This window comes from Abramis brama (genome assembly GCF_963993115.1).
Source record: "Abramis brama genome assembly, chromosome: 23".
Taxonomy (NCBI): Eukaryota; Metazoa; Chordata; class Actinopteri; order Cypriniformes; family Leuciscidae; genus Abramis; species Abramis brama.
Window position 1 is genome coordinate 21337189 of NC_139985.1, and position 16370 is coordinate 21353558.

At 43.0% G+C, this 16370-nt stretch overlaps 1 protein-coding gene across 1 annotated transcript in view; it reads right to left on the minus strand.

Moving 5' to 3' along the window:
- LOC311074419 (calcium/calmodulin-dependent protein kinase type IV) overlaps positions 1 to 16370 on the minus strand; it is a 158566-nt gene that overhangs the window by 70749 nt on the left and 71447 nt on the right. The window lies entirely within an intron of this gene.

The following is a 16370-nucleotide window of genomic DNA, read 5'->3' on the forward strand; positions in this document are numbered from 1 at the left end:
GTCTGTCAGTCATATAATGCAGGTCTATGGTCACCACCTCAAAGAGCATGCACAGAGAAGTCCAAATTAAACGATTCCCCATCGTAAGTACACATTGATGGCATAAGACATGAAATGAGCGGTTTGTGTGAGAAAACGAACAGTATTTATATAGTTTTTACCTCTACACAACCACGTCCAAGTGATCTGAGGGCACGCACTTCCTGGTGTGTGACGTGTGCGCGCGTTCTGGCTTAGTCTGCGCAAGTGCCGAAAAGTGTACAAGAGGTAAAAATGATATAAATACTGTTCGTTTTCTCACACAAACCGCTCGTTTCATGTCTTATGCCATCAATGTGTACTTACGATGGGGAATTGTTTAATTTGGACTTCTGTGCATGCTCTTTGAGGTGGTGACCATAGAAATGCATTATATGACTGACAGACAAGAACGGTTTGATCTAAAAAAATATAAAAATTTATACAAATTTATACAAGTTTAAAACAAAGACACCTACATCTTGGATGCCCTTGAGGTAAGCTAAAACATACCAAAATTTAATTTCAAAGTAAACTATCCCTTTAAGCTCTTAAGTCACTATATAGTACAGTCGCCATATACCCAACGGAACGTGACAGGTGTCACAACCCACACAGAAAAGAGAAATTTCATCATAATGTATCATATACAGTAGTTCATTAGGAAGGGCACAAGTTCAACGGAAAGATACAAAATGGAAACAAGACTTTGTTATCTAGTCTAGACCAGTTTTTACCACCGGGGCGAGTAGCGGTTTTTAATGAAGGGACGAAAAATGTCATGTATGGGAGAGACAAATGTCATTATGAGATAATGAGAACCACTGACGATGTCTAGAAATCAATTTCAAAATACATTGGGTTTAATTAATCGACATAAAAACTCATATAGTTTAGCATATAGATAGTTTCATCATTGCATCTACCTTTAATACAATATATCGTTAGTGCAGAGATTTTTCATGTGAATAAATTCATAGATCCATGAAATTTGCTTGTGTACCCTAATGGTTTACAGAGATAGTCCACCCAAAAATGAAAATTCGGTCATTACTCACCCTCAAACTGTTACAAGACAGAAGGGACAGACACAAGGATGCAGGTAATGAAATGTTTATTTGAACAACCAGGTGAAAGATCGGCAGTGCAGGTGAAGGAACGTGGGTGAGTAGAGATCCAGACGATTAAACTTGAATGACACAGTTCGTATACTTGCAGATGGAGATCGGATGAAGATACACTGGAATAGCGGAGACTCAGGAGAATAAACTGGAGACGAGGAGCAACGAAGAAGACTTGGAGATAACACAAGGAAATGTTGAAGGGGCCAATGAACCTGGGACTCAGCTTTTGGCAAGGCAGACGTAACCTGATGTCCCTGGTGGACAGCCAGACCTTCTGACCTGGCTAGTGCGTTGGAGCGTCGGAGCGGCGAAGGTCGGCTGTCATTCTACGTCTGCGCAGTGCCCGTTGCAGCTGGTGGTGAGCAGAGTCCCAGACCCTCTCGCTCTCTCGGAACCAGTAGTCGACGGCAGGAACATCCGATGGTTCCCCAGACCAGGGGAATAGTGGGGGTTGGTAACCAAGCACGCACTGGAAGGGAGTGAGTCCAGTGGTAGGTTGCCGCAGGGAGTTCTGTGCGTACTCGGCCCAACCCAGGAACTGGTTCCAAGAGTCCTGGTGGCCGTGACAAAAGGTACGGAGGAAACGTCCAATCTCCTGTATCTTCCGTTCTGTCTGCCCGTTCGACTGCGGATGGTAACCAGAGGAGAGGCTGACGGTCACACCTAGGAGCGAGAAGAAAGCCCTCCATACTTTGGTGATGAATTGTGGTCCTCTATCTGACACAATGTCCTCGGGAATTCCATAAACTCTGAAAATATGGTTGAACATCAGCTCGGCAGTTTGCATGGCGGTGGGAAGTCCTTTCAGGGGAATTAGACGACATGACTTGGAGAATCTGTCGATGATTACTAGAATGCAGGTACAGTGATCGGCGGTAGGTAAGTCAGTTATGAAATCGACTCCTAGGTGTGACCAGTGTCTGTTGGGAACGGGCAGAGGATGAAGCTTACCGGAGGGAAGATGACGCGGACTCTTCGAGATGGCGCATTCCTTGCAACCTCTCACGTACCTTCTGACGTCCGCTGCCATGTTAGGCCACCAGAAGCGTTCTAGCCCGATGGAATCCTCATAGGCATCGAGATGGCGCATTCCTTGCAACCTCTCATGTACCTTCTGACGTCCGCTGCCATGTTAGGCCACCAGAAGCGTTCTAGCCCGATGGAATCCTCATAGGCAGCGAGATGCAATCGCACGCGAGAGTTCAGACCCTGACGATACATGGTGAGCAGGGCTTGTTCATTCCATCCGCTAGCGGCAGCTAGTGTACGGAATTGCAGGGCATATTCACTCACAGACATGGAACCTTGCCTTAACTGGTACAGTTGCTCTCCAATCGATGAATCCCAGGTGGGCATCCCGAAAACTTCCCTGAAGTGAGGGAAGAAGCTGGAGAGAGATTGGATTATGGAACTCTTCTGGGACCAGAGTGATTCAGCCCAGCGCAGTGCTTTGCCATTCAACTGTGATATTACGAACGCAACCTTAGCAAGGTCATTCGGATACAGGTGTGGTTGCATCTCCAAGACCAGTGAGCACTCTGTTTCTTTACTTTGTGGTCCGGTATTCTGTTACAAGACAGAAGGGACAGACACAAGGATGCAGGTAATGGAATGTTTATTTGAACAACCAGGTGAAAGATCAGCAGTGCAGGTGAAGGAACGTGGGTGAGTAGAGATCCAGACGATTAAACTTGAATGACACAGTTCGTATACTTGCAGATGGAGATCGGATGAAGATACACTGGAATAGCGGAGACTCAGGAGAATAAACTGGAGACGAGGAGCAACGAAGAAGACTTGGAGATAACACAAGGAAACTGGTAAGTAGATTAGCAGTCCTAGTGGTAAGCACAGCGTTAACGTCTTGATGCAAACGATACCAGACAAAGACTGAGAGTGAGAGTGAGGCTTAAATGCCGGAGGTGATTGCAGTACTGATGATGTGCAGGTGTGTGATGTGCAGGTGTGTGATCAGTACTCAGGAGAGGGAGTGTGTTGTGATTGTGTGAGGGTGGAGCCTGGCATGGCTGTGACACAAACCTGTAAGACTTTCATCTTTGGAACGCAAATTAAAATCTTTTTGATAAAATCTGAGAGCTTTCGAACTCCCCAACAAAACTTTTACGGGATTGGTAAGACATGAGGGTGAGTAATTAATGTCATCATTTTTATTTTTGGGTGAACTATACCTTTAAGCATGTCAGAGGTTCTAATCTGCCCACATATCGTTTTGTTTTTCTCATCAAAACCGAATATGTTAATCAGTGATTGTATATCAAGAGCAGGGACACATTTGTGTGCATTTTTGTTTTGTGATTTCACTGGAAAGAATAAAGAGTCTCCACAAAGGCCAATGTGCTCGTCTGAGTGTGAAGACTGTGCACGAGCCACAAGAGAACATTGTATGTGTGCCACTGATAACAGTGGCAACTAGCAATCAGCTTGATTTAAAAAACAACACATTCCAGCACCAAATTGCATCTTATTTAACAAACGAACAAAATGAATTCTCTGCTAGTTAACTGGAGATGTTTTATTCATATTAGGTATAGGTACAACTGTGCCGCTAGTTGTTTCAAAAAGTGGTGGGGACAATATCGACCCTGGCAAAAAGTGGTGGGGACATACCCTATTACGCCTATGAATGAAGAAAATAATCTAACAGAGGGTGAGTAAATGAACAGAATTTTCATTTTTGTGAGAGCTATCCCTTTAGTACATAGTTCACTAAATCATAGAAGGACCATCATGGATTAACTGGATAGACAGTAGTGACAGGCAATATGATTGAGGCAACATGGAAAAATTCAGAGAGTAATCAAAATGTCTGCAAAGCCCCCACCACCACTCATTTAGCTACTCTAATAGGTGATTTGTTATGGTTATTACCTTCATTAGAACTAGAATCTAGAAGCATGTTTGTGTGTCTGACTGTGTGTGACATCTTCGGTTCTCTGAAGTCCTGATGGAGCGTAGGTGGGAAAGATGAGTTCACTGAGGCAGTCTGGTGCAGTTCTATGTTAAAACAGCTGTCATGAAGGCAGAGACAGACTCTGTATTCAGTGTCTCCGCACTTCACAGTGATAGTTTGCAAAAAAAAAAAAAAAAAAAGACCTCTGTCATCGTTTACAAGCCTGTATGACTTTCTTTCTTGTGTAATATAAAATTATTTTTTTAAAGAATTTCCTGGTTTCTCTTTTTCATGCAGTCACAATGAATGGTTACTGAGACTTTCAAGCTTTAAAAAGAATGAAATTGCATTAGGGTTCTGTCTTCTGAAGTCATATATTGGTCATGAGTAACAGACTGAAATGTAAGATGTCATTCAATGATAAGTTTCCCTCCATATAGTTGTTAAAGACACAATGTAATGAAACTAGCGACAGAACTTTTCTTTCGTATTGTAACATACATTCGAGTGAAACAAATTGTTGAAAAAAACTGTAGTTGGTTCTATTTGTCAATTGTTCATTGGATGGAGGCAGACCTAAATGCAAGTTTGCAATTGATTGTAAGAAAGATGTAGAGAAGTACTTTCACCGGAAGACCGAGTTAAACTTTTAATGAAAAATGTTTAGGTTAAAGAGATTTTTAAAATGGACACATGCATGGATGAATTGTTCACAATAAGACCAATAACAAGCATTAAGAAAATAATGTCAATTTTCATTTCATGCTGACTTTAATGGCGGAATAATTTAATCACAGATTTGAAAAAGTCAGCTTGTAGAAAATCTAAGTTTGAAGTGACATGATAAAATTATGACAGATTTTACATTTTTGGCCAAACTATTCCTTTAACAAATCATTTCTGGGCTCCAGATTTCAGTGCTTCAACTGCCTGAACATTTAAAACCTTCTGTGTACCTTGAAGAGGTTTTTCTAGCACTCTGTTAAGAATCATGGGGTCGTTCCCCATTATCGAATAAGTGCGAGGATGACTCATTCGATGTCAGGCCGCGGTAATTAATTTTGTGTGCATAGGCACAAGACAGATGTTGTTCCTTTAGCACAATTCCAAAAATATAAAAGTGCATCACGACGGGTGAGGAGACAATGGTGTAAGGTTGAAAATATTCAAAGATATTTGAAAATGAACAAAGACAATTGCTTTTATTGTTTCAACCACCCTCTTTCTACCACAAGGACCATTTGGAATTCCTAAAGGCAGAGGTGTTGATAGTGCTCAAGGCCTGTAGGCCAAGATGTGTGTACATCGGGTATCTTCTAATGTCTCACATTTGGGTTACAGTCACATGGTCAAGGAGGGGATAAAAGAATATTGCAACTGTTGCTCTGTCTCTTTTATTCTCTGGCTCTTCTCTTCGCTGGGGGTTCTTTTTTTCTGTCTTTTCACTGGCTCTTCTTTGCTCTGGCTCTTTCTCTCTTCTTTTTCTAAAGCCTCTCTCTTTCTCTCTCTTTCTTTCTTTCTCTCTCTCTCTCTCTCTCTCTCTCTCTGGTAACATTTTAGATATATGCTGGGTACGATTAATGGTATATTTTTATCATCTCATACATTATTTTGTAACTATTTTAAGGCCCCGTTTACATGAAGGGAAGACGCAGATATTTTCCTGTGGTTTGGCCTCTCATTTACATGAAAACACTGTTTTTATCACAGAAAACGATTATTTCTAATCTACTGATCATGGATGCTGTTAAGGTGGTACTCATTTTTACTTTTGGCCTGTTTGCATTTGCAAATACAACTGCTCTACTATATCGAGGAGCAGAGGCGAAGGAGTGCATGGAGGTCAGCATTTGTACTGCAGCTTTCCCTTCCAAGACATAGGTATATTTGTTGTTTTGAAAGGAACAGGAGGTCGCTTGTGTTATTTGTTGTTGTTGATTCTGAGGATTCTGATTGGCTTGCATGGCTTTATCCTTCTCCCTACACTGCCGCCCATGGGTTTGGCATAGTTATGATGGCGCTCGACTGCGTATTTATGCGGGTTGATGTAAATGACAACTTTTTTGAAAACGATGTTGTGTGCACAATGTTATTATTGAAAACGGAGGGGGGGGGGGGAATATTTGTTTCTCTAAATACCCGGCTATGTGTAAATGTGGCCTAAGTGTAACCATGACCATATTGTCATTAAACCCTTTCTGTCACGGTTCATGAATTCACCGTCTCTCTTTCTGTCCGTGTGTGTGTGAGGATGTTTGCCAATCACCCTAATCATCAGTGCCAGCTGTTGTCTATCAGCCGTGCCTATATATGCTCATTGCTTGGTGTCTTGTGTTTTCAGATCATTGTGAGAATTCCCGGTCTCCTGTCTACCTTGCTACCTTGCCACCTTGCCTGTGTTGGATTCTAGATCCTGTTGTTCTGTGTTCTGCCCTGGGATTACTGCTCATTCAGAGTTTATTGGTTCATGCCGGATTTCTCGTGGTTTCTCTCTTCACTTCTGACATCACCGATCGGGTTGCCTGTCGACGTCCCTGTGCCACTCAGAGCGACCATTCCTGCATCAGACTGTTTGGACTTTGCCCTACACTTCATTTATCAATAAACTGTTGTTACTTGCATCTTGTATCCTCCATTATTCATCATGACAGAACGATCTGACCAGAGTATGGATGCAGCGAGTTCAACAAGCCTGAGTGAATTCATTTTGTGAAGTATTGCATGCATGGATCAACAGGAAGAACATATTTCGAACACGGGTCATGCTCCAACAACTGAAGAGTCCCGCTGCGCCACCCACACCGCCTGTTCAGTCCACTTCCATGGATTTGAGTCGTCAGCCAGAGCCAAAGTTTACCTGCCCCGGAGAATTATTCAGGTGACCCAATTATTGCAGAGCATTCTTAACAAAGTGTTCAATGTATTTCTCTCTGCAACCGCTGACTTTTAACAGTGAGCGTTCCAAAGTGGCTTTTGTGCTGACCCTGCTGACTGGACGAGTGGCTCTCTGGGGAACAGCGGTGTGGGAGAACAAAGATCTCTGCTGCGCCTCGTTCCAGGCACTCTCCGAAGAGATGAGGAGGGTCTTCGACCGTGTGGTGGCGGGTAGAGAGGCTACTCGCCAACCTCCAGCAAGGAGACCGACCGGTGTTGGATTATTTCATTGAGTTTCGCACGCTGGCCGCAGAGTGCCATTGGAATGAGGAGGCGCAGTGGGACATGTTCCTGCATGGGCTGGCTGACCGTGTTCAGAAGGAGATCTGCGCCCTGGACTTTCCCCCAGACTCTGAACGGACTGATCAAACTGGCACTGAGAGTGGATGCTCGGTTGAATCGGATGGAATGATGTACACGCCCAATCAGACAACCTGGAGTCGTCGAGGTTCCACAGGCCATTGGCGGGGACATGGTCAGCCCCGTTTTCGATCATGAGCCCATGCAGGTGGGTAGAGCTCGGCTTTACCGGGAGGAGAGAGAGAGGCGGAGGTCCAAGGGAATATGCCTCTATTGTGGAGGAGCGGGCCACTTCCTATACTCCTGCCCAGTAAAAGATCGAGCCCGGTAGTGAAGATGAGGCTACTATCGGGTGGGATCTCTGCTAAGAAGACCTCATCATCCACTCTCCTCCCGGTAAGACTGAGATAGGCAACCCAATCTTACAACTGTCAAGCCTTACTGGACTCAGGAGCAGAAGGTAATTTCATGGACCGGACTTTTGCTCACAAGTATCAGATTCCCATCACATCACTTGGTCACAAGATTTGTCAACGCTCTCAATGGACAAGAACTTCCTAACATTTCTCTCACCACCGAACCTATCACCCTCATCATATCAGGAAATCACACAGAAACACTGTAATTTCTACTTTTGGACTCCCCGTTAGCACCCATAGTTCTCGGCCACCCATGGCTTGTACAACGCAATCCCAGGGTGGATTGGTGACAAAATTCCATCTCTACCTGAAGTAATCAATGTTATGCGTCTTATCTAGTGTCTGCTTGTTCGTCTGTGTCTGGTTCTGTGTTTCAGGAGGAGACAGTGAATTTGTCAAACTGTTCAGTAAGTCCCATGCTGCTTCTCTTCCTCCACATCGTCCCTATGACTGTGCTATAGATTTACTGCCAGGTAAGTCTCCACCTAAAGGCAAGTTATATTCGCTTTCTGCTCCAGAAAGGGAGGCAATGGAGAAATATATTTCTGATTCTCTAGCAACAGGGTTCATCCGTCCTTCCTCTTCTCCAGAGGGGGCGGAGTTCTTTTTTGTGGGGAAGAAGGATGGCTCTCTGCGACCATGTATTGATTATCGGGGGTTGAACAACATCATGGTAAAGAATACTTACCCTTTGCCATTGATGTCTTCAGCCTTCGAGCGGTTGCAGGGAGCATCTGTCTTCACAAAATTGGATTTACGCAATGCTTATCATTTGGTCCGCATAAGGAAGAGGGATAAATGGAAAACCGCATTTAACACCCCCAGGGTGTCATATTTGGTCATGCCTTTCGGCCTGTCCAACTCCCCAGCGGTTTTCCAGGCACTCGTCAATGATATGCTGAGAGATATGGTAGATCAGTTCATATATGTCAACCTGGATGACATATAGATTTTTTATCTTCTCTCCAGGAACACGTTCAGCACATCAGACGAGTGCTTCAGAGGTTGCTAGAGAATGGGCTTTTTGTCAAGGCGGAGAAATGCGCTTTTCATGCACAGTCTGTTCCTTTCCTAGGGTACATCATTTCGTCTGAGGGAGTGCGTATGGATCCTGACAAGGTTAAGGCTGTGGTAGAGTGGCCAAGTCCAGATTCCCATAAGGCCCTACAGAGGTTTCTGGGGTCTGCCAATTTCTATCAGCGTTTTATTTGCAACTTCAGCCAACTAGCCGCTCCTCTGACTGCCTTGACCACCTCCCCCAGAACGACGTTCAGGTGGTCCGATAGAGCTGAAGCTGTATTCACCAATCTGAAAAGCCGCTTCATTTCGGCTCCCATCCTGATAGCCCCTGATCCTTCACGTCAGTTCGTGGTGGAGGTCGACGTGTCAGAGGTGGGGGTAGGTGCGGTTCTTTCCCAATGCTCTCCCACAGACGACAAGATGCATCCTTGCACGTTTTTGTCCCACCGGTTATCACCTGCCGAACATTACTATGACATTGGTAATAGAGAGTTGTTAGCAGTCAAGTTAGCATTGGAAGAATGGCGTCATTGTTTAGAAGGATAAGGGGTATCTTTTATCGTTTGGACTGATCACAAGTACCTGGAATATATTAGATCTGCCAAAAGACTCAACTCCAGGCAGGCTCGGTAGGCACTTTTTTCCGGTCGTTTTGATTTTTCTCTCTCGTACCGCCCGGGTTCCAAGAACATCAAACCCGACTCCTTATCTTGTATTTTTGAACAATCTGAATGCCCGTCCACTCTTGAGTGCATTTTACCCGAGACACTATTTATTTCCACACTCACATGGGAGATCGAATCGAAGGTCAAGACGGCCTTAGAAGGGGTAACGCCTCCGCCTGGTTGCCCACCGAGTCGGTTGTTCGTGCCTGAGGGATTACGGTCCGACGTTATTCGATGGGGTCATTGTTCCAACGTGGCGTGTCATCCAGGGGTAAACCGCACCAGCTTTTTGGTAAAGCAACGATTCTGGTGGCCATTAATGGCTCGCAACATTCGCAGTTTTGTCTTGGCTTGCTCGGTTTGTGCCACTGGAAAGACTTCCAATCGAGCCCCAGATGGGTTACTCCAACCGCTGTCAGTCCCTTCGAGACCCTGGTCCCACATAGCACTAGATTTTATCACCGCCCTCCCACCCTCCCAAGGCAAGACGGTCGTTTTGACCGTAGTGGACCGGTTCTCGAAGGCGGCTCATTTTATTCCCTTGCCTAAATTACCGTCTGCCAAGGAGACAGCGGTGACTGTCGTAGATCATGTCTTTCGCTTACTTGGCCTCCTGATGGACATGATTTCCGACAGGGGACCCCAGTTTGTGTCCAAATTTTGGCAGGAGTTTTGTAAATTACTGGGGACGAGTGTCAGTCTGTCTTCCGGGTTTCATACCCAAAGCAATGGCCAAACCGAGAGAGCCAACCAAGATTTGGAGAGAGTGTTGCGATGTTTGGTATCCAAGAATCCTTACTCCTGGAGTCAGCAACTCTCAGTGGTGGAGTACGCCCATAACTCGTTACCATTGTCATCCACGAGCCTCTCTCCGTTTGAGTGTAGGTTAGGTTACAAGCCACCAATTTTTGCAAGTCTGGAATCCGAAGTCGCGGTCCCCTCCGCCCACGCCTTCGTCCAGAGATGTCGCCACACTTGGAACAGAGCCCGTGAGACTCTTCTCCAAGTGGAGGCGCGCACCAAGGCTAAGGCCAATCGCCACCGGTCGAAGCCTCCCTTGTACGTCGTTGGTCAAAAAGTGTGGCTTTCTACCAAAAACATTCCGCTCCGCTCCGTTTCTAACAAGCTAGCTCCCAAATTCATTGGCCCGTTCACTGTCACCAAAGTCCTTAGTCCGGTGGCAGTCTGACTCAAACTTCCTCCCTTATACAGGAGAATTCATCCCGTCTTTCATGTGTCTAAATTAAAACCCGTTTTTTATTCACACATTAATCCGCCTGCCCCGGTACCAACGTATTTGGTCAATCATATTCTGGACGTATTCGAGACGGAGGGGACGCGGATTTCAGTATCTGGTGGACTGGGGAGGTTACGGTCCGGAGGAGAGAAGTTGGGTACCTGCTAGAGACATTCTGGATCACTCCCTTTTCGATGATTACAATCAACAGGTAAGTTCGTCTGGGAGCGCCAGAAGGCGCTCCTAGGGGGAGGGGTACTGTCACGGTTCATGAATTCACTGTCTCTCTTTCTGCCCGCATGTCAGTGTGTGTGTGTGTATGAGGATGATTGCCAATCACCCTAACCATCAGCGCCAGCTGTTGTCTATCAGCAGCGCCTATATATGCTCATTGCTTGGTGTCTTGTGTTGTCAGATCATTGTGAGAATTCCCGGTGTCCAACGTCCCACCAGTGCTTGTTTTGGATTCTCATCCACAGACGTCTGGTTTTGGCCGCAGGGAGGGGCATTTTTACTGCGTGATCAATAAGCAGCACGGCAAAATGGTTAACCCTCTGAGGTCGGCAATCACGCCGGCGTGATCTGCTCGTTTTTTTTCCTTATCAGTGCGAAAGAGATTCAAAATACTCTATTGATTTTGATATTACATGCTTGTGTTGTACATCAATCGATCCTGTTAAGTGTGTATTTTTTTGTGTATACTCACAATAAAAACAAAGTGTTGTGCTTTTTGCCAAATAAAGAAAAATAAACACGAAGCGAGTTCTGCTTTCTCTCCGTCAGTGAAGTCAATTCTGAAACGCGTCCGAAAATGAACTGTAACTCAGCGAATACTCAGTCAAACAGGCATACAGACACACAGGCATGAAGCTTGAATTCTCTTCTTTTAAATGAAGTAATTTTTTATAAAGAAAAAATATTCAGTTTATGTAATATGTATGTAAAGAGAGAGCTGTCAGTCGTTCTCATCTCAGCTAATTATTTTTAATGTGACTCCGCCCACGGAGACCGCGCTATACAAACGCAAATGTGAGGCGATCCATACAAACCTGTGAAACGCCCACATCAGCTGGATAAGGCCGGTGACACACTGGATGCATGGCGTAAGCGTCTCAGCTGCGTGGCGTGTCCGTTTTTATTTCGGCTCCCATGTTAACAGGTTAGAGTTTGCACACTGCCTGCGTGACACGCACGTCTCAGGCGCGGCATGAGCCGCGCGGAAAACGCGTGCATGCTAGAAATAGAACCGACGCCTATTTTTCACGTGACACGCAAGCGTCTTCGAAGCGTTTCCATGCAAAATTGAATAGGAAAATCTGTTTATATGTCATTTTGACACGAATACATATTAATAAATGTCATTTTGATGTTTAAAAGTGTCTAGGTTTTGACATAAATGCAAATATAAATGTAATTTTACAAAATATTATCAATTTTCAAATACTGCTGTATTGAATGAACAGCTTTTAGCAAACTCTATTGCTATACTGAGTATATTTTTAAGTTCAATAATTTCTGTATATATATATATTGCTCTTGTATTCTTTCTTGTGGCTATAGGTGACACACCTGAATGAATGGCTCATTAAGTATGCATGGGCATTGTCTCATCAGGTGTGAACTACTAAATATGCATGATGCTGCTGGAGCGTTTACGCCCCATCCGCATATTGGCTTTCCAAACTAAAAGTGTTTCACAAAACTTAAATCAATTTATCGTTTTATGTGAATGATTAGGCAGGATGATTTTCACATCATTTTGAAGAAAAAGGCGACGACATCCATTAGTCAAAAGTCTTATTGACACATATTTAGTATGTGTTTTGTGGCCTTATTTCAGAAACTTTCATTTTTAGTTTTTTCAATAACCATGCATAAACATTATTCTCTCAAAAATGAAAACATGTACATACATGTGGCTCACATATTATGGTAGTCCTGTTTGTGCTAAATAGAGTGTAATTACACCTTTGCCATTGATATGTTTATAAGCAACTGAAAAAAGCACAAATGTCAGGGCATGTCAGAACATCTCAAGGACCCCAAAAACACCTCAGACCCCAGAGGGTTAATATGCTCTAAATTATGACCAGAGACGAATTAATATTACGTCTGCTGTTTAAAACAAATAAAGAACCAATAGATGAGAATATTTATGCGCGAAAGCGGGAAACTCTGTATATTCGTGCAGTGTGCGCATGTCAAAACATCAGATCCAATTTGAAACTTGTGACATATAAACGCGCACATCAACCCAATTACTTTATTTATCATTCATGTAAACACCTTGTTCGGATTCATCAATCGGATTGATTTCATTCCGATTGTGTCCATGTAAACGTAGTGTCATGCAAACCTTCACAGCCTGTTGGGTTTACATATATGGGGACTTTCCATACACATAATGGTGTTTATACTGTACAAACTGTATATTTTATAACTGTATAACCCAACCACTAAACACAACCCTCACAGAAAACTTTCTGTATTTAAAAATTTTCAAAAAACATCATATAGTATGATTGATGGTTGCACAGTGGTTTCCTGTCTGCCTGAGTGAATTGCGTTGTAGCTCCGTATTGCTTTGTTTTAAACTCTATTTTCAATCTTTCCTGCCGTTTATATTGCTTAATATAATTTAAACATCACAATATATCTGATATTATCTAATATTGTCTGTCACATTGATCGGACATCGCTAGCTTTAATCTAAATCACTATCGCTAGCACAGCAAGCCAGTTAACCTGCCATCCGGATTTACCATCACTTTCTCTAGTGCCTTTTACTAGTCCATCAAACAACTGAGGTGAGTTGGATAAGTCAAAAAACATGGTGAGTCATGTCATCTTGTCATGTCATCATGACTTCATCGAGTCACTTGCACTGCCTGCCACATGTATAGTATAGCCTTCTCTATACTATACTGTATATAAGTTTTCACGACAGCCATCAGCACTGATCCTCAACAAACTCGTCTCCATACCGGCGTGATGACTCCTACATACTGTAGATACTCTTCAACCAGATGGAACTATATGGATAATATTCTGATTGTTCCAATCCAATCTGACTTCTGACCTATAATGCTCCCTGAATCATAATCATACACTGTTCGTTCGTTGGCCAGAGGAGACCTGGCCCCCCGACTGAGCCTGGTTTCTCCCATGTTTTTTTTCTCCATTCTGCCACCTGATGGAGCTTTGGTTCCTTGCCACTGTTGCCTTTTCGCCTTCATTGCCTTTTTTCATCTTTGTTGCCATTGGCTTTTGGCTTGCTTAGTTGGGGACATTAAATTTAACATTTAATTTAATATTTAACAATAATATTGATCTGCCTGCATTGACACCATTATATGAGAACTGAACTGAGCTGGACGATGACATCACAGTTTTCTCCAGAATGGCTATATATATAAATTAACTAAATTAATAACTTTTTTACAACAAAAATGAAACATCACTGAACTTGCTTAAGCTGGACTGTGACACTATTTTCTTCTGGAAACAAACTTTGTTGCAGTATTTTACTGTTATATCTGTAAATCTGTATTGTAAAAGCACTATATAAATAAATGTGACTTGACTTCTCTGTCAGCAGTGAGGGCTACACATGTGATAAATGCAGGGATATAATCAGGCTGACGGAGAAGATTTCAGAACTAGAGACACGCATCCAAACTTCCAAATGAGGATGGTAAGAATGCAAGGATACTGCTTTGGATGCGACTAGCTTAGTGAACTCTGTACATTGTTCAGTTCCGGCTGTAAAGCCCGTGCAGCAGGGCAACTGGGTGACGGCATAGTTGCGGGACAAAACAATGCTCTTCCGTTCCGATCAGAACATCAAACAGGTTCTCCCCACTCAGTGACGCACCCACTGAAAATCCTGTTGAAAGTGCCCTTGTGATTGGTGATTTTATTACACAGAACTTGAGTTGAGACACCAAATTGAGACACCAGCCACATGTTTGCCAGAGTGCCAGGCATCAAAGCAAATTTAAAAGTGCTGGCTAATGCTAATCATAAATTATTATTATTATTATTATTATTATTATTATTATTATATTATATTATATTATATTATTAAGATTATTATTCACGTTGGCACTAATGATCAGAGGTGTAACGTCCAGATTCAGAAAGTCCTTCACCCATGCCTTCCCGGATGTGTGTGAAAAACATTGCCAGTATGGAAGCATATTGGTGCCAATATGGCAAGCCAAACATGCCTAAATCTGCTGAAAAAGTTTTTCTCACTACCCTCAATGATGGGGCGGCTGTGCTACAGCAGACCGTCTCTTCCCTGCATGTGACGGCCACCCTGCAAGGACAGTGGAAGGCCAAAACACTCATAATGCACAAGGGTAGTTCTGAGCAAACAGGAAGGGGGCCAGAGCATATTACAATGTATGACATCGTACTTGCAAGTTCACCCACCAAGAGAGAAATTTCTCTCTTCTGTTTGAGAGAAATCTGGCTAAAACCAGATGATTATATTACTTTAAATGAGTCCATCCCCCAAGATTATTGTTATAAACATGAGCCTTTAATGTAACACTATCTAGTGTAAATTATAAATCCCGTTTGACATTTGTGCTGGCTACTGTATACAGGCCACCAGGGCACCATACAGACTTTATTAAATAATTTGCTGATTGTCTACCAGAGTTAGCACTGGCTGCAGATAAAGTCCTAATTGTTGATGATTTTAATATCCCTGTAGATGTAGCATCTGGGCCAATCAGACACACACAAATTATTCATTATATTTAATGAATAATCCAGCAAACTCACTCTCCCAGCAAAGGTCTGTGAACCTTCCCCCCAAAACTGCAACTAACATCCCAAATGAAGCTAACACACTGGCAGAACCAGGTGTACTGTTACATGACACATTAAGACTGTTAAGACTTTTATGACATCTTTTATGACATCTAAGACATCTTCACACTTTAAAAATCACTGATCACAAGGTCACCTCTGTTAGTTCCGTTTTCTGAAAACTCCTGATGTGAAGATGATGCTGAAGTAGAAGTCTTCTAAGGGCCCCCAAGCTTGTGCCAGGCTGTGGCTTTGTCTTTCCGTTCACCAAAGATCCTCTGACTCCCACCGGTTCTCTCTCATCAAGACAACATCAGCAAAGATCAACTGGAGCCTCAACAAATTGCATCAGGACAGTTTAATTTAACTGGGTGAGACATGCAAGTATCAAACTTAGTCTCATTATTTGATACACTAAGTATCCTTCCTTACCCCTTTTAAATAAGGGCGTGTTAGAACTAAACTGATGGTTTGCTCAAGGCTGTTGATCTGTTAAATTTCAAACAATGCTATAAACTTGCTTTCCTGTATTCTGCTTCAGCTCTCTTTTCCTTGGTAAACTGTATGCATTTTTGTATGTGTATGTTAGAGTAGTTTAAGTGTTTAGTCTAGTTAATAAAGTCTTGTTCATGTCACACGTAAAGTTGTCAGTGTTTCATGCTCATATACTGGAGTCCCTAATCATGCAGCTTTTGACTACATGCTCTGAGTAGAACTGTACAGTAAGGAAGACATTTCCCATACCCAGTGTTCATGATACAAACAGGTTAACTGATTGTAATATTAATTTTACTGCATTAAGATAATTCTATTAACTGATCCAAATTTTCATGATTAATTATTAATATTCCTTTTGAGCTAATTTGCTACATAGATAATGAAAGAGACGTATTGGGATTGGCATTTAGAGACATTCTAAAC